This window comes from Xyrauchen texanus, chromosome 3, assembly GCF_025860055.1.
Source record: "Xyrauchen texanus isolate HMW12.3.18 chromosome 3, RBS_HiC_50CHRs, whole genome shotgun sequence".
NCBI classification, from domain to species: domain Eukaryota; kingdom Metazoa; phylum Chordata; class Actinopteri; order Cypriniformes; family Catostomidae; genus Xyrauchen; species Xyrauchen texanus.
In genome coordinates this window covers 20,874,499-20,898,786 of record NC_068278.1, presented here as the reverse complement: position 1 = coordinate 20,898,786, position 24,288 = coordinate 20,874,499, and the positions used below count along the sequence as shown (strand labels likewise).

General features: G+C 37.2%; 1 pseudogene; it reads left to right on the top strand.

Annotated features, from left to right (window-relative positions):
* The window catches only part of LOC127624399 (uncharacterized), a 113,801-nt pseudogene extending 94,880 nt beyond the window's left edge, over positions 1 to 18,921 (top strand).
* Positions 18,922 to 24,288: the final 5,367 nt, after the last annotated feature.

Here is a 24,288-nt window from a genome sequence, read left to right as displayed (position 1 = left end):
ATCCAGTCATTTCTCGTCTTTCTGACAGAGATTGGCCCAATACCAGTGCTTGAAATTAGAAATGTGATGCGTCTGGGAAGCAGACAACCACTGAGATCCCTCATAAGACACAAACACACACATTCGCACACAACCTGAGGACTGATCCATGCTGTTCGCCATCATATTTTTCATAGATGATCAAGTGAATGCCAAGATTTTACATGGAATTCTGACCAGACTTATGAATGGAGTTGCTTCACAATGTCCCTCAAAATCAAACATTATTGTAAATTGTATGTACAACACATTGTGATGACAAAAGGAACATATTAGGATTAAAGAGATAGTTCACCCAAAAATGAAAAATATATCATAATTGAATCCCAGATGTGTATGACATAATTTCTTCTGCTGAACACAAACAAAGAATTTTTTTTTTTTTAACATCTCTGCAATGTACTGTAAGTCCATACATTTCAAGTGAATGGTGTCCAGAAATCTAAAGGTCCAAAAAGCACATAACAGCAGCATAAAAATAATCCATATGACTCCAGTGGTTTAAGATATGTCTTCTGAAGTGATATGATAGGTGTGGGTGAGAAATAGATTAATATTTAAGTCCTTTTTTACTATAAAGTAAAATATGTATCTGTTTCACACCCAGCACCCAACAATATATATCTAAAACATACTCTTACGATCTGCATGTATTATAATGTATTACAATTAGAGCTTTCAAAATGAACTTGAAATGAAATCCGATCAGATCTGCACAAATCATATGTGACATTTTTTTAGGCAAAATGGAAAATTAAAATGAACAGTGAGCAATTTACATCATTCACTTTGTAATATTGTTATAACCATTCCAACAGCATATGTTAGCATCCTCATCGGCAAACATATGCAGAAATAAAAAAACTGTTGTCAACTATCGTCGTTGACTTTTGAAGGGACAAGCTGGGTCATGCTAACCAGCCAAATCTTGTGCTGTACTTGCTCTTGTACATGAAGTGAACACACTTTCACCTTGCTCTCACCATTAGCCAAGAGGCACTGGTTCCCCAGCAGAGCCTAGTTTCTTCCAAGTTTTTTTTCTTTTCTCCAATATCTAACATCTTATGGAGTTTTGGATTTCTTGCTACAGTCACTTTTGGCTTGCTCACTGGGGCTAAAGACAACAAATTTTTAAAGTATGATTTTCAGTCACGTTTTTCATTGTTTAACACGTTTTACATTTTTCATGTTTTCCTTGACCATTGGTCTCTGCTTTCAAGGTTGTACACCTCAACTTTTACATCATGCAAAACGCAGCCCACACAATCCCTGCATCCTCAACATGAAATAATAATGAATGTTAGTGGACGGGGGTGGGGGTGAAAGAAAAGACCCTCCTAATCCAGCCCCGGGGCACTGGCAGGCAAACCGTGCCATGGCCAAGAGCAGGGATGGGTGTCATCAGCATGCCTTGCCCAAGGCTGCATGCTCAATCCTCCCCCTCCAAATACACACACATATTCTAAGCTTGGTAGAGCTTAATTTTACTTTGCGATTTGCTGATTTGTATTTCAATCAGCTTCCGGCCCCTAGCAGCTTGTATCCAACAAAAGATGAGCGAATGAATTCTGTCTTTATTAATTTCAACCTAATTTATCCCAAACCTGTATATCGTTCTTTCTTGTAAGGAACATAGAAGGAGATATTAGGCAGAATGTTAGCCTTAGTCACCATTCACTTTCATTGTATGGACAAAGATGCAACGAAGTGAATGGTGACTGATGTTAACATTCTGCCTAACATCTCTTTTGTGTTCCACTTAAGAAAGAAAGTGATAGAAGTTTAGAACAATATGAGGATGATATGCATGATAACAGTATTTTCAATTTTGGGTGACCTATCCCTTTGATGCTTACTGGTTGCTGTTGGATACAGCTCTGTTTTCTGGCATTGGATGGATTAAGGATGGCTTGCTGGCATGACTTGGGGTCTCTTGCATGCTGGCCAGCATCTAACAGATTTTTTTGATCCATGTAATTCAGAATGTGCAGTAAAGAGCTGTTGCTTAAAACCCAATTGAGGTTTCTTGCATAAATACTCAGTTGAGTCAAGTAGACTCTGGCTTTGATGAGATCCTTATAAGGTTATGATGCCATTTATGAACTGTAGCCATTTGTGCATTTCTAGCAAGTGGTTGTTGCTGATATATAGGTAAAGGGTGAAGTCGTTTCTATAAGCAGTGTTTGTGGCCATTAGGCAGACGTTTCTGCCAATAGCCACTTTCGCACATGTGACCCCTTAAATTGCAGTAAAATTGCCTTTTCTGGTAAATGTACCACATCTGCTATTCACATTCAACAGCTTTCCGTCTTTTTTCCATGCTGCTACCAATCACACATCAGCACCAAAATGCTGTTAAACTTTGTTTTGTAATTTGCTGGAAATTACCTATAAGCTATCAAGCTGTTAAACTGATCACTTGGCTTTTGGTCCTGCGTATACCTCGTTGCCAAAGGAGGCTAGTTATTTTATCATGAGTAGTGTTAGTTTGAGACCACCTGAAGGCGGGTGCACACTGTATGATTTATAATAGTCCTTTATGATTGTTGAGTGTCAGACTGTACGATATGAACGCATTAATATCGCCATGGCACACTGTGCAACATTATGTCAGACTGCACGATATACATCGTAGATGACTGTGGTCCCAATCGTCCCGATCAGTGAACGTGACTCAAGTTACGGGAGTGTTGTGGAATAGAAGCGAAACGGCGAAATTTGCCCACCACGGAGGACCTCACTCTGAAAGTCAGGACATCAGCATTTCCATTAATCCAATACCACTCCATCACGAGCATAGGCTCACATTTACAAGAAAGATGGATACAATTGTGGAAATAAAAAGACATGTGGCACGAAAAATTACAAACTTCTCTGTTCACATTGGAAAAAAACAAAAAAGGTGGGTTATAGTACGTCTTTCTCCTCTTTTAGATTAGTAAACTTTCGGCCACGCAAAATGAAACAAATTCATAAAGGCTGATAATATATAGTGCCTGCAAATTCCCTATGGATGATGCACAAACTTTACATAGATTTCTATAATTGTATCCAACTGTTTTTGGTGATTTGGATTAAAAAATTACATAAATATTTACCAGTATATATTGTTCAATCTTTCTAATTTATTTTATTTATTTATTTATAAATAAAATTGGAGTGGTGTGAATCTTAACTAAAGACGTTTACAGACGTTTGAAGTAAATGTATTAAAAGTATTAAAATAAATGTAAAGAAAAAAACGAGAAAATGCAATCATATATTTATTTTCATTTTGTAAGCTCTGTATTTACTTAATTCAGGGAATAACGCTTTCATATTGCTGACGTGTTACACTTTTCTTGAAGTATTTTCTGCTCATTTATTTATTAAAACTTTTTATATAAAATGAAAAGAAGAAAAAACATTGAAGGTGCTTGAGTAGAGTGATAACTGGGCACAAATGTTGCTATAGTGGTGCAAACACGGAGAAGGTTTCTTTCCAAGTGAATTAGGGTGTTGAATATCTCATCTGGCCGACATAATAGCAGTCACACTATACGGCTACGGTGCTAAATTTCAGACACTGCCCGAATTTCGTCGGCAGCTGAAAATCATTGCAAAGGCTATTAATCGGACATCCGATTTTGCCCTGCGACGAGAGAAATCCTTTAGGATTCCCGAAATTTGTCTCAGACGGCAGAATCGTGGCTAAAATCATACAGTGAGCACCCACCTATAGTCGAGTGATAGTGAAGTTTGAATCTTTAAACAATCCAGTCCGAGTCGAGTCCGAGTCCAAAATGGGCCGAATCCGAGTCGAGTCCGAATGAATCTGTTCATGAATCTGAATTCAAATTGTAACCGTAAACTCAACATCAATATTTGAAGCTTATTTTAACTTTCACAACTAAGAAAAACAATTGTCTTATTTTATGATTAGATTTCTACAGAACAAACCTCAAAGTGGTTTCAGAATGAAAGCATATCCTTTAGGTGTATGAAGAAAAAACTGTCCTGTTCATTTTAAATTTTTCCTTTCAATTTAGTTTACTTTTATCTAAAATTATCCCTATCGAAAGAAATAACATATACTGAGATTTCTTTTTGTCTCTATCTGTTGACAGGTTTGGGAAAATAATGAGTCAACACAGTAGTAATTAACACTTGCTGAGAAGTTACATCTCACAACTTGACTGCAAATACTACATCTGAAAACACTGGTAAAGCCCACTGCTAATATTAGGGCCATTGAACACAGACATGATTGTTAATTCACGGAAAATGTTATTCAGTTCTATGCACTGATTGTGGACCTAAAATCCTGATGGGTTTGTGTGTAATCGTTTAAAAAAAAAAAAGAAAGTTTGAAAGCAGCTTTACAAGAAATAATGCATAAAAAAATGAATCTGTAAAATCTAAAATAGAAAAACAATAAATAGGTGCTTTTTATCTGTTTTTCAGAGTTGCAGTTTGCATTAGCACTAACAAACCCCCCCCCATACTTTTTTAAATGTTACAGTTAATTCATCAAGGACCAGTTTAAGTTGTTGCGTACATGTGTGGATACATTATGCCTAAAAAGACTTAATAGTCCAATAATTATAATATTTTTCTGAATTTGTAGTTTGATAAGTTGTTTTAGTAAACTGTGAGAGACATGATGTGGGTGACTTGACTTAATTTAGTTCTTATTGATGGCGAAAACGTCGATGTGAGCACCGTCTTGGCTGCACAAACGCCGTGTGCGATTTTACCAGTCAGGTCCTGTGCCATGCGAAACTGCCTTGTAGTTTCTAGTACATTGTCTTTAAGTGTTCGTCATGCCAGCCTCCTCAGTAATCGATGTTATACAGCATTCTCCGTAGTAACATTCAAGCATCTTGGTTGACTGAGTGTGCCGCTCTGCAGGTGTTTTTTGTCAAAATGTGAAACAAACTCTTGCTATGTCTACGACATCAGGGGGTGCTACAACTGCATGCAGACAGAGTGTTCATTTATTTGTTTTGTTATTTTTATTTCTTTATTTTGTTAATTGCATCACAAATCAAATGCCCTGGACTCTGAAAAAATAATCCCAAGTCCCAAAGGCTCGAGTCCGAGTCAAGTCCAAGTAAAACTGCAACAGAGTCTGTGACAAGTCAAAGTTCCTTAAAATTGGACTCATAACTCTGACTTGGACTCGAGTACCCCAACTCTAATCATAAGTAATGGAATCACTTACTTTTCCTGTAAGCTGTCGACAAAGAAATTCCAATGTAACAACATTCTGTCCAATTAGGCCAAAAAAAATGGACTCCTGAGTCACAGGCGTCAAACGGTGCAGAGTAAAAACATATACATCAGAACTTTGTGAATGGCCCAAAGCAGACTTCATTACATCAGCATGTCCTGACCTCGCATGTGCTCAAACTGTTATGTTTATAGGTTTGTTCCTCACCCCGACTCGTCACGTACGGACGCTTCGGGCGGTTTCGTCGCATATTGACGCGCCAGGTACACCTTTGGCGTCGTTTTTCGACGCGCAGGGCGGTCCCATAGACTTCCATGTATCTTCGCGAACCGGAGCGTGCAGCGTTGAAATGTCACGTCTGGGGTAAGCTCACGCCGCGAACGGGTGGAGAGTCGAGACCGCGATCAATAACAATCAAAAGGAATAGGCTGCAATGGCCCTCCAACTGTTTTTTGATGTTTAAAACCCCGGACACGTCACGTTCTACGTATCTCTGAACCGGAGCGTGTAGCGTTGAAATGTCACGTCTCGGGTAAGCTCACGCCGCGAACGGGTCGAGAGTCGAGACCGCGATCAATACAAATCAAAAGGAATATGCTACAATGGCCCTCCAACTGGTTTTTTATGTTTCGAAACCAGACGCGTCGTAAAACGACGCCAAAGGTACACCCGGCGCGTCGATATGCGACGCCAAGGGGTCCTGCCCGAGCGTCCGTATGTGACGAGTTGGGGTGTGAGAATGTGTTGTTTGTTCACATATAGCATCAAAGCAGAACTTTTCTGGTAATTTTACAACTTCTCATACTGGGAAATTAGCAGAGCTGATGGCCTCCTAAAAGGAAAAATACAATGAACGCTACTATGGGACTTTTTATCGTAGAACTGGGTAATTTGTTGATAATACATCCATGCTACATATCATCATTTCCAAACAACCTTTCATCAAAATGTAATAACTTTATGTCAAAGATTACTTTTCTGCTGACGTAACCAAAGATGAGTGGGTGAGGAAAATAATAATAACTAATAATTGATAAGTTATAATGACTAATAATAACAAAGCATAATATGGTGGTTTATGATGCCCAGTTTTTCTTGTTCAATATTATTCTGTTTCACTTGGAAAGTTTACATTAAAATGTATTGCGAATGTCATCCAGTGGAGTAAAATAAGACTTTTTGGAGGTAGATGGTGTGAACAGAACCAGAATTACATGCTTATAAAGTTAGAAGAGAAAAAAAAGATTTCAAGAAGAAATTCTATACGTCATAAGATTGTGAACATATACAATATTAGTTATGAATAATTGGAGTCCTTTTTTATTTTAATTTATTTACTGAATAGATTAGACCAATTTTTGGCAATTAGTCCACAGTATGTGTAAATGGTGAGCTTTTAAATTTGAGAGTGAAAAATTGCAGGTGGCAGCCCAAAAATGTCCCTGAGTTTAAAAGGTTAATATTGCCTTTAAATATATCAGTTTTATGATACACCCAAACAGCCTTGGTTAGTGAAACGACCATCTATGTCATTGAACTAGCCCACCATTCGCTTATGACTGTCTGAACCCTTCAAAGGTTTTATGGCTTCCAAAGTTTACCATATACGTAGTATCAATAATCTTGTTATTATGGTATATCCTTCTTCGATATTTACAATATTTGTCACTAATCCACTAAGTAACAAAGGAGCCATTGTTTCTTTTGTTGTGGTGTTAGATTATATAATCAACTTAAAGTCTTAGAGCTCCTCATTGCCACATCTCCAGCTCTGTTATGACAAACGATGACTTTATGTCTTTGTTAATAAGGCTGAGTTCAAATGCAGTTGTTTTCCTTTTCTATGTACATTAATGGGAGTATTTCCCCTCTCTCATTTTGCATCTCATTTCTGCATTAGATTAAAGCTCTGGCAAAACTCTCAATTTAGTTATTACACAACTCCTCATGCTCTGTTTGTTTGTTTGTGTTAGTCACACCAAATACATTAATCAGCTTCTCTTCTCAGACTCTCTTTCTGTTTCTATCTCTCTCCCTCTGATTGCGATTGCATTTGAGTTTATTCTGCATAATATTTCTCCTATTAAAATGCTTAATTAACTTATTAACCTTCTCAGACTGAGCTGAGGCTTTATGTGGTACTGAGTGACTGAGTTTGGTGTGGTATGTGTTCTTCCAAACTTTTTATCATATGTGTTATGATGTGGTGTGGAAACAGGAGAATGCAGACAGGGATGTGGATCCAAGTGCGGCTTTATTAATAACAACACAAAAGAAACAAAACACTGGAACAAAGCAAAAATCCACGATGGGAAAAAAGGGTAAACTAAACACTAGAGAATGCAGAGGAAATCCTCAAACGAGTCAAACAGGCAGGGGCGCGAGAACAGCAGGGTAACCTCGGACGGACTGACCGATAGCTGGGTAACCACAAACGAGTTGACAAAATGGCAGGGAACACGAACAGAGAGCGTCTTACCAGACATCAGAGGAGACACGGAACGTTAACGCACGACAAAGGTAAGGGGAAACAGCGGGGTTTAAATAAAGAGACACGGTAATGACAAAATGACAGACAGGTGCGGACAACAACACGCAGACAGGGCCGGAAACGACGGTAAGAAGGGAAGTGTAGTTTTCACAGAGACAGTGAAACACGGGCGGACAACAAGGAAGACATGACAGGTGGCGTGAACGGTAAAACAGATAACACGGGGCGGATGACAAGGGAGCGTGACATGGAAAGTGACTAGTGACGGGTGAAACAGAAAACACGGGGCAGATAACACGAAACACGGTGCAGACGACACGAAACACGGTGCAGGTGAGCGAGACCGTGACAATATGAATTATGTGAAATATTCATTAGGGTTATTACATTTTAATGGCAATATACAGTATCATAACTTGTTAACACGTTCCTTTTTACTTTCTGAAATGTGTTTCTATCTAACAACAGAACAAAATCACATTTGTTATGTTTGCAATAACTATTGTAAATGCTAAGGGTCCTACTCATATCAGTTCTTCAGGTTATGTGAAATAATGAAATTGAATGATCAAATAAATCTTAACATGCATATTATGAAGTATGACTGACAGAAACAAGATATTTAGTAAGGAAAAAATGTAGGGTGGCACTTGATTTTATCCATGGAGAATTAATTGAATCATGAAAAGTGGCCTCTACTGTATTTGACTGGTGGATGGAGTGGAGGTATTGAAAAATGACAGTTCTTGCTGATGTCGGCCAAAAAGCTAAATAATTTCTGGGACGGAGCAAGTTGTTATTAATACCATGAGAATAGCATGTTTTTTGGCCATACACCTTGGTAATTCCATTGATTCTTTAAAGTGCCTTGGAGGATCATGTAAATACCATAGTACATGAATATGGCAGTCACTCAGTTCCTGAAAGTAATTCCTGTTCCTTTCATTTATATAGGGCTTTTCTTGGCTCTCAAAGCTCTTTACATAGTATTGGCGGATTCTCCTCAACCACCATCAGTGTGCAGCATCCACCTGGATGTTGCGACGGCAGTCATAGTGCACCAGAATGCCCACCACACACCAGCTATTGATGGAGAGAAGAGTTATGTAGCCAATTCAGGGATGGAGATTATTAGGAGGCCATGATACATAAGGGCCAGTGGGAGGAATTTGGCCAAGACACTACAGTACACCCCTACTTTTTATGAGAAGTGCCATGGGATTTTTAATAACCACAGAGAGTCAGGACCTCGGTTTAACGTCTTATCTGAAGGACAATGCCTTTTTACAGTTTAATGTCCCCGTCACTATACCGGGGCATTAGGACCCACACAGACCCCAGGATGAGCACCCAATGCTGGCCACCCTAATATCTCTTCCAGAAAACAGCTTCCAATCCAGGTAGTGACTCAACCCTGCTTAGCTTTAGTGGGCAACCAGGCAAGAGCTGTTGGGTGACATGGCTGCTGGCTGATACCATTGACCATGATACCATTCTTGAATCACATGAAATCAAAGAATGAATAATGCTGTGCAATACAAATGTGCCAATGCCTGTAAATGAAATGGGCATTCCAGTTGTAAAAAAAATGCAATCCAGTAAAACGTTTTAAACTCAGTGGAAGCTTGCTTTGATAATATAGAAGGGAGGAACAGCATCTCTCTATATCAGCCTGGCATAATGGCATCGACTCAGCGCGAGGGGTCTGCTCGGTTGGTTATGCGAGGCATGGCAGGTCTAATTATAAAGCCTAAATATGCAGCTTACGACAGATTAGTTGACTAATTCAGGCAACCCAACGACTAGTCGAAACACTTTTTAAAAAATCAAAGCGCAACAAATTGAAAGAGAATGCAAAGGTTTTAAGACATATTTTTAAAAGTGTATCCATTTTTAACTTGAGACACTGTCTCAAAAATCGCAATGCTTATGGGGGAATTTAAAGACACAGCTTTTCCTGGAGGGTTTTACCATGCAAACACGACACAGAGTGTCTTAAAATTCGAAACCATTGTATGTAACTTTTTCTGTACTGTGATTAGATTCACTGTTTTGGACTTCTCACTCTATGCATGTACAGTACCTTTGCCTTGTCCTACCCATGTCGCAGTGTGGAGTTCCCGACCGGTGTATGACCGGCTTAAGACACAGCACGGTCCACTTTCATCATAATAATTAAAGCACAGACACAAAAAAAAATTAATAAATAAATCTAGATCAACCTTACTAATCAACTAGGCAGTTGTTGGATGACTGTTGACCATTGTGACCCATCCCTTATCAATGTGCCCAGTTGCTTACGCATATAGTATAGTCAGACTTTTCTCCATTATGTGTGTGTAGATACAGAAGAGATTAAATCATTTTCTTTATGTCTCTGCCTCCCCTCCTCCACCTCTCTATTCCTAGTCTTCGTCTGCCCTCTAAAGGCTAAGGGGTGGCTTGCTTTGCTGTGACTGATGCCTAGTTTATATTCATGTTTGCTGCACCAGCTTGTCTGTGGCAGAGGTGCAAATATTTGAAAGGGCTGAATTCCCCTGCTTTTTTACATACATATTTGTGGTGTTGTTGTTGTTGTTGTAGTAGTGTGTGTCCTGTATGGCATGCATAATTACCAGCCCTGGCATTTAATCCCCCCAGGTGTTTTATGTATCTACCGAACGGAGGATCTGACACATCACGCCAATACCTGGATTCACTTCAATCGTTCGCCCTGACACGTGAGCCAGTATCATATCAAAACCCTGTCTGACCACTTTTGTTACTGTGTGTGTGTATTGTCGTTGTGGCAAAGCACTGACAGATGTGTATTTCATGGGCCATTGTGAAGAAAGTGTTGCGGCTGATCATGCTGTCCGGGGGGAGGGAGATCTGCCCGTAGCTTGCATTCATCAGGAGTTGCTGGTGTGCTGAGCGTGTATTCAGGCAGGCAGTCAGGACGGCAGCCCAGCACGCTCATCAAAACCCCATCCTCAGCCTTTGTCATATTCCAGGTTTTGGCCTGACAGGAAGTTTGACAGCTCTGCAGTAGGGACCGACGTTAAAAAAAACAAAAACTGGCACCTCTGCTTTCTGCTGCCACCCACTTGGATGATGGTCTCTGATGGTGGATGGGTTTGCTCAGCACACGTGAAGGGAGTTAAAGACCCTATGAATTAATTTGACAAGTGCAGTTGTCCTTCCTTTATTAACTTGTTTCATATTTGAAACAGGAAGTTTGGATGGGACATATCAGACTTTTCAAACTGGGGTCCAGGGACCGTAAGATGGTCTGCAGAAATTATAAACAATTCCTTATTAAAAAGTGTAAAAATTTTGACATTATTTGACCTTATTTCAGTTTCATTCTGAAATCCTAAAAAATAAATTGCCTTAGAATTTCCTATATAATCTGAAAAAAATCATATTTGTAATCTATCTTTAATCTACCATGTTTAAGCTACACTTTGTTAAAAATAACAAAATGTTATTAATGAGAGTGTGCAAAAAAAAAATCCATTTCAAACCATGTTTTTTTCCCAAATACACTTATAAAATTATAATAATAATTTATATTTTAGAGCTGTCGGGTTTCTTGGGAAATTGCATACATATGTCATTTACCTGTGCATTTTCACGTCATATCCATACACAGAGAAAATAAGCCCTGGCTACTGCATGTGTATGGTGTGGGACACCCGTTACATCTGGTCAACTTGTGCATTATAACAGTAACATAATGGTTTGAGATTCAACAAAGTCACAAAGAACCAAACAAAAGCAAATAAAAAGTATGAAAGTTAAATGTATGTAAAGTTCAAGTGAACTCAAATTATTGTTAAACTGGAAATCTAGTTAAACTGTTGATGGTCACCATACCAACACTGGGCGCTCCGTCACTTTGTTTATATATGTTTACATTTACTGCATACGATATGATACGTGTCTTATATATTCTTGAAATCCATGGTCGTCTGTTAACTATAGTATGTTATCCAATCAACCACAAAGTCAGAAGCCGCTGTAGCGCAGAAATTATCCAGATATGGACATGAAGAAAAAAAGTGTATCACATCAGAGACCACATGAACAGACTTCCTCATTCGGATATGCTATGTAAGGCGAAAAAATTATGTTTAGACTGATGAAAGATGTCATGAATATATAGATGACTATGAAAATTATTGGTTTGTCAATATTTTCCAGTCGATCCCTGGTATTTGTATAGGTTTATTGACCAGATCTGGCACTGGACTAATATTATACTTTGTGATTCATTCTATGAATGGAATCCACATGAAGTCAGTAAAAGAAGCTGTTATAACAACTTGATGATGATTGAAAGTAAGATATTTGCATTAGATTATGTGTAATTTGTAATGTTTACATGGTCTAATGCTAATGCGAACACACTAGCACCTTTACCATAGTATTGCACCTGGTACCTCAGTATGCCAGCCTTCGCCACAGTAGGACCTGAACATATTTATAGATTCAATTACTCTGACGTCACACCGCAGGAAACTTCGCTTCTGGGTTCTTTTGAGCGGCAGATTTCACTGGTGAAAATAATCTTTTAAGCTTTGTTGATTGTAATAATGTCTGTTAATTTTAAGAAAAGTTAAGATAAACTTAAGATAAATTCTGTCACATTATGTGGGTTCTTTTTTTAAATTTTGGCAAAACTAGTCTAAACTTGGTTCAATAAGCCTGTATGACTATGCTGGACTTATAACTGGTTGATGAATACAAATCCTCACACGTTTAACACACTTCTAAAGCCTAAGAATTTATGAACTTAGAAATGAAAACTACCACCAGACATACAATGTGTCTTAACTGCTTAAATTATTAACATACATACAATAAATATTAATATTTTACATCAATATTATCCTATTCCATATCAAAACTTAAAACAGCCATTTTCGATAGAACAATATTATTTACTGCATTCAAAATAAATACAAAGGCATCATTTTTGCTGTATGACATTATTTTTATTCACTCATCCTTTCACAAACAGTGGCCAATGCACTGCATTGATGGAGACGGATCCTGTTGCTCCCGTTACATCTGGTCAAATATGATCATTGTTAGATTATATTTGACCTCATATCTGTGAGTGACAGCACTTTGGAAATTAAATGCATTCGTTTACGATCGGAGTTTGCGTGAAGTTAATATCCATCAACAGCTGTTGTGGGTCAATTGTATCTAACAGAGCTGATGTGATAACAATGACGGTGACCTTTTAATTACCATCATTTATGTAAAGTCCTGAGTATTTCCTGATGCAACCATGAGTTTGCACTAATTTCCAATAATCTGTGGAAAACAGGGTGATTCAACCCCACAAACAGCATATTTTGGGCAGTGTCAGCGCAATTTGAGCGAAAAACCCATAGAGAACGGTTCTTTTCTGGGCTACCAAAAGAACCCGGAAGTGGCTGGGCGGATTGTTTGTTTCATCTTCATCTATAGAAGATCGTGAAAAATATTTTTATTCTTGTTTTTAAATAAAGACTTCCTACCATCCTACCGGTCTTTCAATATCATCTGAAGATGAACATATCTCAAATACACACAGAGATCAGATTTTCCTGCCATATGATAAGAGACTGTTGATTACGAAAGTGATCATTTATTTTAGCGAAATTTTATTTCAGTTTGTTTTTTAATAACTGCTGTTAGTTTAGTTTAGTTTTTCATTTGTTATGAAATATTATTTTATTTCAGTTTACAAATATGTTTTATAATCAATAATTTTCATTTTCGTTTCAGTTTTAGTTTACGAAAATAACCTTGCAACAGAGTCTGTAGTAAAACCCGAATCAACATCGGCTTGGCTTTTCAGAGATGGCTTTTATTCTTACTCAACCGGTAAGATATTTTATTTATATGGTTTATATACTGTATAGTTGTGTAATCACACACGTGTGCATCCCTGCACTAGTTCAGTATATAAATATCCACAAAGCTAATAGACATGGACTAAAAGCCACAAAACTCCAATTTTGTTTTCATGGGGTCTCCAGTGGGTTTAGGTTAGGTTGAGAATCAAGAAATTTTAACATCTGCATTCTTCTGCCTATTTGGGTGAACTCCATCCTAATATACTGACAGTGTTCCCTGCACTCCATGCAACAAGAAATATACTGTACAGTTGTGAACAAATGTCTCTCATGAGGCAGTTCTTTTTTTAATGAATTGTCAAAAAGACTCGTCAATCACAGCCTCATGAGATATGTGTTTGAATAAGTCTAACAACTTGCTTACGGAATCTGTGGGAGCAGATTTTGATTTACTCACTGAACCAAGTCATTACATGGTCTTGAAATGAACTGAAAACTTGAAATTAACTGAGAACTGTTCTTAAGTCTCATGAGACATAAGTCAGAGTATTGTGTAAATACACATTCACAGCAGAGTTTAGTTAATGTTAGTAGTAATTGTGTTTAATTGAAAAAAAGAATAATTAAAACATGTAACAAATAATATTATTGTTTTTGTTTAGACACTGGTTACTGTATAGTTGGGACCAGTTATTGGTGAGGATAACAAACAGAATCATTAATGAATCATAATAGAACTAGAATAGTTTACGATTCCTATGCCTAGTTCAGGTAGAAATCATAAAGTGAATGATATACTCAAATGAGCTTGATGGCTGCAGACGTGAGGACTTCAGTAGCATTGTGCATTGAAATGACCTAGGCTCATTTATTAAAGTGCTATTTTGTATTCTGGGCTGGTGAAAAACATGGTTTAAACAGAATTGAGACGGGTGTTTTATACTTCGAGCAGTAAAATCTTCGCTTAAACACTCACACAGTCTAATGGTTTTAATTAATGCTTTTATTGGAATACCAATGCTACATTTTCATCATTAGCTTACAGTGTAATGTCATGGTATTTTAAATGCAAAATTAAGCACTTGAGCCTGACTTAGTGTATGCACTCTTCTTGGTGGGAATGAAAGAGAATTTTATTTGAAAGTCTAGTGTGTTTTGAAGGATGCCATAATTCCCCATAATAAAGGGAAAGAAAAAAAAACTTATCTGAGCTCAAGCACCATTTAACTGTGCATAAAACATGGCCTTCTCTCTGTCCAATTTTTTATCAAAGTTGTGGAGCATCAAGTGGGAGGAAACTGGAGGCAATCCAAGGCCACTACATTCAACAAAGAGAAGACATTTGCAGTTTTATGGAGTTGTCACTCTATTTAAAGTCTTACAGTAAGAACCAAAAGAAAACTGAGTTTACATCTTGTCAGACAACAACACTGTTTTCCCTAAAGCCAGAAACATGTTAGGTATTAAATACACCAGGTGCCGCTCGTTTATTGACCGTAGAGTGCGAGTTGAGACATAGACCTGGAGGAGTGAACTCAAATAAGTGGTTGCGGTTCCATTGGCTGTCCTGAAGGCCAAAGCCTTGAATTTGATGCCAGCAGTTATGGGTAGCCAGTAGAGGGAAATCAAGAGTGGGGTGACATAAGCCATCTTTGGCTGATTGAAGACCAGATGCAATGCTGCATTCTGAACCATCTGCAGTAGCATTACTGTAGACCAGTCTTGAAATGACCAGAGCTTGGACCAGGAGCTGTATAGAATATTCAGACAGGAAAGGTCTGATTTTCCTGATGTTCCTGATGCTGCCCAGCAAGCCTGGGCAGTTGTTGACATGTGGGCAGTGAAGTTAAGTTGGTCATCGACCACCACTCCATCAGGCATAAGGAGATAAAAATGTTGTGTTGTTCCAAATATTGATAATTGAAAGAGGTTAATAGAAATAGCAACAAGCAAAAGATCTAAAATATGGAACATTGATAATCGTGCAGTTCAAATTGTCCTTTATTTAAAATGATTAATACAAATATCTGCAATCAAAAGATGTAAAAGTTAAAACATTGGTGATTGTGCATTTCCAAAGATTTATAATTAAGACATTAATCAAATATGGATAAGATGAAACATGGCTTGTTATATACTTTTTGTATAATTCAAATGATGGGAAAAATAAAGAGTCAAGGATATTTATTGTCCCCAAGTATTTAGCAATTTTGTAATATAAAGCAGCACATCTTTTCCCCTTCAGCCTTGCACTTGAGCATATAATGATTCTGGCTTTTGATAGTGGGATTTCATCTGAGGATCAACAGTGGCTGGAAAGCACTGCAAAGCTTTTAAGAAATTGTCTGAGCTTTAGCAGAATGACTGCCATATTAGCACAGGGGTTTAAGAGTCAAGTATCGTCAAGAGCCGTTTGCAATAGAAATGGGGAGATTTAAATGCAAACAAAGTGTACTTGGCACGGCTGCTGTTTGCTAAGCCAAGAGTGAGTGTGCGTGGGCTTTACCTTCAGCCAAACTAAAGCCACTTAAGCTGCAGTCATATACAGAGAGGAAAAGTCAGTCATTTTATATAAACTTATATAAAAATATATACAAGCTCTGTTGTGAATCACCTCCAAAGTTGAATGGATTACTGCTAAGGAATTTATTATTGCTAAGAGTTAAAAGTGGGTTTGTCAACAAAAAAAGAAATGAATATTCCGGGTTCAATTCAAGTTGAGCACCATCGACAGCATTAGTGGCATAATGAAAAATTCCATCCTTTTCTTTAAAAAAAGCAAAAACAATTAGGTTACAGTGAGGTACTTACAGGCAGAAATGATATGCTTATAATTGTATAAAAGCACCTCCATTAATTCTTGTATTATTTGAGCTGAAAATGGTGTTAAAATTGTATTATTTGTATTATAATTATTTTTACAGATATTTTTGGGTCACGGCAATTAAGTTGTAAAAATGGGAATAACTTTACACAGAAAAGGTTAGTAAATGATTTTATCATACTCAAATCATTAACACGCATATTGTTTATGTCTTGCGGCAATACTTTTGAAAAAGTGTATTTACATTCAAAAATATATCTTTTTAAGAAAAGGAGAGGCCAATCAAAATACATAATTTATATTATGCCCCATATCCAGTCAATGGAGATTAATGGAGTTTTAAACGTGGAATATTCCTAATTAAAGTAATATCCTAGTTCTGATCTGATTCTGTTCATTTAAATTTGTTTGAAATTCTTTACGTTTGTAAAAAAAAATTGCTGGAGACAGTTGGTCCCACATTCACACACACACACACACACACACACACACACACACACACACACACACACACACAAATGTTTGGTTTCCATTTTTTATGGGGACTTTCCATAGACATAATGGTTTTTATACTGTACAAACTATATATTCTATCCCCTAACCCAACCCCTAAACCTAACCAAAACCCTCACAGAAAGCTTTCTGCATTTTACTTTTTCAAAAAACATAATTTAGTATGATTTATAAGCTGTTTTCCTCATGGGGGCCGACAAATTGTACCCACAATGTCAAAAATGTCTGGTTTTACTATCCCTAATGTCCCCACAAAGTGATAAATACACACACACACACACACACACACAATCTAATTGTAAGATAGCACTATCATGTTTTGTTGGATTTTTTTGAACATGTAACATAATAGTAGCATTTAATGCACCGTGTAAATACCATGGTGCACGGATATGGTAATCATTCAGCATATATCAAAGTACCATGGTCTCACCATCAAAGTCATTACTTTACCATTGTACTAGCCTACCAAATAACCTTGTTTGTAAGGTTTTCTAATGCTAATTTATCAAGATGTGGGCTAACATAATACATTTGAAAATATTTTTTTTTTTTAACTACATATGTACGGAAATTGTGATTTGAACCATCCTGTTTTAAATCTTTAGTTATTGAGTTTGCAGCATGTTAGTTCTGTTAGCATAAATTAGCTGTCTAATGATGGTTAGAAAATATTTGCTTTAATTGTTGACAATTAATGTATTTTTTTCTCAATTAATTGCATTTTCACATTGAATAATAGTGATTACTCATTACTAACCCTTGTGGACCATTTTCACTGGTTGTGATGCATTTCCACTGATAAATCTCGCAAACTTATTTAAAATAATAATTTTAAAATTTGGAAATAATTTCATGTATAAGTATATCACTACAGTATGTTATATTAGTGTGGTATCATATACAGCTGCTGAGGGAGTGACAGTAAATTTGGCATCTTTATCTCTTCTGACTGCCGTAATCCTCTCTCTCCTCTCTCTCTTTTAGAACATTTTGGTTGCAGTGGATTATAATTTTTCCATTCCAAGCTCGGACATGCGAAAAGGGTCCATTGCTGACTTCACGTGGTCCTAAACTAGTAGGTGTGATGTCGATCACCTAAGCATTGGAGATTTAACAAAATTGATCTTAATTGATCTAACCAATCCATGATTGTCTCAATTGGTTGAGACTATGTTGTAAATATGTACAGTAAATTGTTCTTCTGGTTCCTTTCCAGATTCTCCGCTGCTGCAGCTGCATGACAATGAAGGTCGGACCCCTCTGGATCTGGTTTCCTCTCCAGCCCTACATGAGGAGCTGCATCATTGCACAGAAGAAGGTGCCAAAACTTTGGATACTCCATGCATGGAGCGTTGTCTGCCCTTCATAGAGGCCTGCTCTTGGGTGCTCAGCTACCTGCTCCTCACCTACCTTCAAGAACATCACGTACCTTCCGACAAAACCTTCTTAACACCTCTGGATCTCAGTCCCCCTGTATGCCACACCCTGGTCCACCTCAATCTAGGCATGCTAGCCTCCGCCTGGGGAGATTGTCATGTGACCCTCGCTGAGGCCCTGAGAACTCTGTTGAGGATGGAGCATGTCACAGGTCAGCCCAGCACTGAGATATTGTCAAGTGGTTCAAACCAGTCTGTTTGATCAGCTGCTGGATGATCTCAGAATCAGAATGAGCTTTATTGCCAAGTATGCTTACACACACAAGGAATGTGTCATGGTGACAGAAGCTTCCAGTGCAAATGCAACCATATACAGTATATACAGACATACAAACATATACATTAAACATATGTGACAAGGTGTGACGGCACTGCTCACTGGAGAATCTGCATTTTGGCCTGAACTAGAAGATTCTATATAAAGAAACAAGAATTGGAAATGTATCTTTGGTCCTGTGGTAATCTTTTGTTAAACCACTAGTGAAATTTCCAGCGTATTACCTGGTATTGTGGAATGATCATTTGTATATGCAATTAAGTGTGAATAATGAGCAAATAAATATTTCTTTAAAACCTTTACTGACTTTTAGATCAGGGGTGTGATTGTGTTTTTGATGCTGTTGCACAGTGTTATTTCATTGTTTGGTTAAAATGTGACCTCATAAACTATATCATATACTGTATTTATGAATATTTTTAAGAAAAACTAGAATTTTTATTTTTTTTTTATTTTTAAACATTTAGTCATACTTTTATAAAGTTTAATAATATTTAAGTGCAAATTAAAGTTTTCTTTAGAAAAGTCTTATTTTTTTAACATTCGGTTTACAAGGATATAAGCTATTGGATACAGTATACATTACCTTTCAAAAGTTTAGGGTCACTTACTCATTCTTTATTTTTTTTTCACATTTTACAATAGTAAAGTCATCACATCTATGGAATAATATACATTGAATTATGGGAATTATGTTGTGGCTAAAAACAATCCAAAATAAATGAAATCTGTTATATTTTAGCATCTTCAAAGTGGCCACACTTTGCCTAGATTTTGCAGAAATGTACTCTTGACATTTTCTCAAACAACTTCTTGAGGCATCACCCTGAGATGCTTTTTAAACATCATTTTTCCCATCTATGTTGGACACTTATTGGCTGCTTTTCTTTATTATTCAGTCTTTTTTTTTTAAATACAATTTTAGTTTTGTAATGAAATAAATTAATATGTTGGCACAATTAGATTTTTGCCTACAAAACTCATTTGAAACATTTAAACATACGCCTTCAGATCAAAAGATTTTTAAGATCATGACAAACATTTCAGTAAAGTGACCCCGAACTTTTGAATGGTAGTGTATGTTCAAAATGGAATAATAGTTTACTACTTACACTATATACTACCAACACATTTTTTTTAAATAGTCAGGGGTGAATTTCAAATGGCATTTTTGCACTCTTAAGGGGACATGCTCAAAGGGTCCCTTCACAGAGAATGTTTGTTTATAGTTATGTGATCATGTGTGGTGCGTCATGATATTCCGAGGTAATTTATATGAGATTGGATTTAAAGGTGCACTCAGTAATTCTAATCCAATACACTTTTAGCAATGCATACATTTACCCAGTGAAACAATAGTACTATGCAGCATTATCACATGACCTTACTATGTTGGATGTGAGTGGCGTCCAGTTAACATCCTGGAAAATAAATATGTCTATTTGCATTTTTCATTTGAGTTGTTAAAAAAAGAAAGAAAAACCATCAGTGATCATTTCCAGTTTATCACAGTAGATATGGAAGGTCAAGTGTTGCCCACACTATTTTGCATATGTTTTGGTTGTATACTGAAGATTTTGGCAAATGTAGTATGTAATCCAAGTATTCGATGCTAACGAAACGTTTTCTTGCTGTGAACGGTATACACTCACCATCCACTTTATGAGGTACACCTGTACACCTACTTATTTATGTGATAATCTAATCAGCCAATTGGGTGACATCAGTGCAGTGTATAAAATCATGCAGATACGGGTCAGGAGCTTCAGTTAATGTTCACATCAACCATCAGAATGGGGGAAAATGTTTCCCCCATTTTTGGAGCCAGATGGGATGGTTTGAGTATTTCTGTTGATCTCCTGGGATTTTTAAGCACAGCAGTCTCTAGAATTTACTCTGAATGGTGCCAAAAACAAAAAACATCCAGTGTGCAGCTGTTCTGCAGATGGAAACACCTTCATAAAGAAATAGGTCAATGGAGAATGGTCAGACTGGTTCGAGCTGACAGAAAGGCAACTCATATAACCCCTCTGTACAATTGCAGTGAGTGGAATATCATCTCAAAATTCACAACAAGTCAAACCTTGAGGTGGATGGGCTACATCAGCAGAAGACCACGGCGGGTTCCAATTCTGTCAACTAAGAACAGAAATCTGAGATTGCAGTGGGCCTACCATCTGTGTACTTCAACAGAAATCGAGTTTCATCAGACCAGGCTGTTTTTCAAGTCTTTAATTCTCCAGTCTTGGTGAGCCTGTGCCCATTGCTGATCTTCAGTGATTTTCTGTCAAAATCGAATTTATTTCCCCATTCTGATGGTTGTCCTGACCCATATCTGCACGATTTTATGCATTACACAGTAGCCACACGATTGGCTGATTAGATAATCGTATGAAAAAGTAGATATACAGGTGTTCCTAATAGTAAGTGAGTGTATGCACAGCAGAAATAAAAGAGTAATATAGTATGCTATTCTAAGGAGAGCCATACATTCAGTAATTACATTTACATTTATTCATTTGGCAGATGTTTTTATCCAAAGACACTTACAAAAGAGGAATAATACATAAATTACTGAGAATCACAACTCTGCTTGTAAGAAATAAAAAGATGTTTTCCTTCTATAGTACTTTTCACAAAACTTAGATTGTGTCATAGTACATGAGATAGGTCTTCCTTTTGCCTCTAAGGTGTAGCTCCAAGAAGAACACTCCTCACCCAATTATATGATCCAGGATGGAGATGGAGAGCCATGTGTGCCATGTGGGCTTAATAATCAATCCCCTCCATACATCTGATTCCAGAAAGAAATCTACCCATTCCTCTATGAAGAATGAGCTGTTTCCTGATCTCGCCCTTTTCAATTTCAATGAGAACTTGTCTTTGGAGGTGACGAGGGATCGCAGCGGGATTGGGATTAGAACCCAAGACACTGAGGATGGTCTGAGCTTGATAGCAAAGAGTAATGGAGGATGCCGAAGTTAATAAATAACAAGCTCAAGTGTTCCTGCTTTCAGCATAGCCATGATTATTAGCATCTGGCAGTATGGTCGTTTGTTCTGAATCACGGCGTGAGATGCTACGGTGTCATATTGAAAACAGTAGGGATCTGACAGCGAAGAGACAGCCAGACTAACAAATGATGGGGGGCCACAGAGGCTGAGAGCACAGGGGAGCCCTTTGGCCCCTATGAAGGAACACTCAGTCCCTCCATCACTCTGAAAGGGGTTGCTTCATAGACATGCATGCAAGTTCCCTGGTAAGCAGACTTGGCTCAGCTGGAGAGCTGTAAGCATAGCGAAAGCATTGAAATATAGCAGGACTGGTGGAGGTATGAGAAGACCGAAATTAATGACTGTGTGTATGAAAGAGGAAACAGATTGCACACACCTGTGTGTTTGTATAAAGAAGACCCACCATTAAGAACTTGAGCGAACTGATCTTAAGTACACAAGACCTTGTTGGTCCCTTCAGTGTCTAAGGTGGAAACTTTAGAAATCATATTTCAAATAAGTTTATATTCATTCAGATGCAAATCTCGTGTTTACATGCTTTGATAAGTCTTTTTTTAATGATGAAAACAAGCAAAGAAAAATTAGTCAACAAAAGTAATAAACATGAATCATAATGTATCATTTATAGTCCTAAAAACTAATTTGAGTGTATATTTCGTCAAAAATGTTTTGACTGTGTTTCAGCCAATCACAGGGAGCATTATGACATCACAGGCAACAGGTTTAAACATCTCCAAAATTACACACATACACATTTTACAATGTCAGAATCATTTCAGCACAAATATGGCCGAGATCTTGTATTGACGACGGGAGAGTCGAACCACTCCGTAAAGACTTCTCCAGCACATCGTACATATACACAAGACTTTCAATGGGCTTAAGGTCAGGACTCTGTGGTGGCCAATTCATATGTATATGTATATGTATATATACACTCACCTAAAGGATTATTAGGAACACCATACTAATACTGTGTTTGACCCCCTTTCGCCTTCAGAACTGCCTTAATTCTACGTGGCATTGATTCAACTGACCTCTAGCATCAACAAGGCATTTTCGCCCACAGGACTGCCGCATACTGGATGTTTTTCCCTTTTCACACCATTCTTTGTAAACCCTAGAAATGGTTGTGCGTGAAAATCCCAGTAACTGAGCAGATTGTGAAATACTCAGACCGGCCCGTCTGGCACCAACAACCATGCCACGCTCAAAATTGCTTAAATCACCTTTCTTTCCCATTCTGACATTCAGTTTGGAGTTCAGGAGATTGTCTTGACCAGGACCACACTCCTAAATGCATTGAAGCAACTGCCATGTGATTGGTTGATTAGATAATTGAACAGGTTTTCCTAATAATCCTTTAGGTGAGTGTATATATATATATATATTATATATTATTATATATATATTATATATATATTAGGGCTGTCGATTTAACTTGTTAATTCAGTGCGATTAATTTTATTAAAAGTAACACGTTTAAAAAATAAGCGCAATTAATTGCAATGCCCCCGGACCATAATAAAGAAGATTCCTGAGAAATGCAAGCTTTTAATACCACCCGTTTACTCCAGAGGGTAGTAATTGATACTTCAGCTGTATGGGCAATGCACAGTTTATACAGTGAACAAAACAACCCTTCAGCAGACAGCACAACACAAACATGCATTACGTTCTTGCGTTCAAAACACTTGGAGCGCAAATTCGAACTAAGGGATCTCAAGATGTGTTCTAAGTATTAAACTATATTTAACTTGACACAGTGACCTAATAATGTATGTTTGTGACGCAACGCACCCGAGACGATACACAAGCATGTCTGATGCAGGTGTACATTTACGGGTCCTTAAACAAGCCATCATAATAAATCTCCAACTGATTGACAAATTCACTTGCGAAATAGATTGCTGTAAACTGTGTGCCAATGATTGGCGTATGTTCAAGAACATGGTATTACATTGTGTGTGTATATATATATATATACATACACACACATTGTATTCTAAAACCACTTTTTGTATTGTCTTATAAATGATTAACTCTTCTGCCACAAGAATGTAATGCATTATATTTATATATATATATATATATTTTCCTTTTTAATTTTTTTTAAGATAACTATGTATAATTGTTTCATCGTTATATATTGAATTATTTTTATGAGGGGCTTTCTCAGCAAATATCTGTATATGCGTTTAAATGCAATTACTTGCGATGAATTAATCGGGACACCATGTAATTAATTTGATTAAAAATGTTAATCGATTGACAGCCCTAAAAGATAGATAGATAGATAGATAGATAGATAGATAGATAGATAGATAGATAGATAGATAGATAGATAGATAGATAGATAGATAGATAGATAGATAGATAGATAGATAGATAGATAGATCATACATATACTTTTTTACAATAAGAATATTTACAAAAAAATGTATGTCAAATAATTAAAAAATCATGTATGGATACAATTACATTCTATTTTGTTGTATACACTGCCTGGACAAAAAAAGTTGCCATTTGGATTTAAATAATGGTTATGATCTGGGGTTACTTCAGTTGGTCAGGTCTAGGCTCAGCAACGTAATGTGGCAATGTAGTGAATGACCAGGTTATCTCATCAATGGATTTTTTGTTCC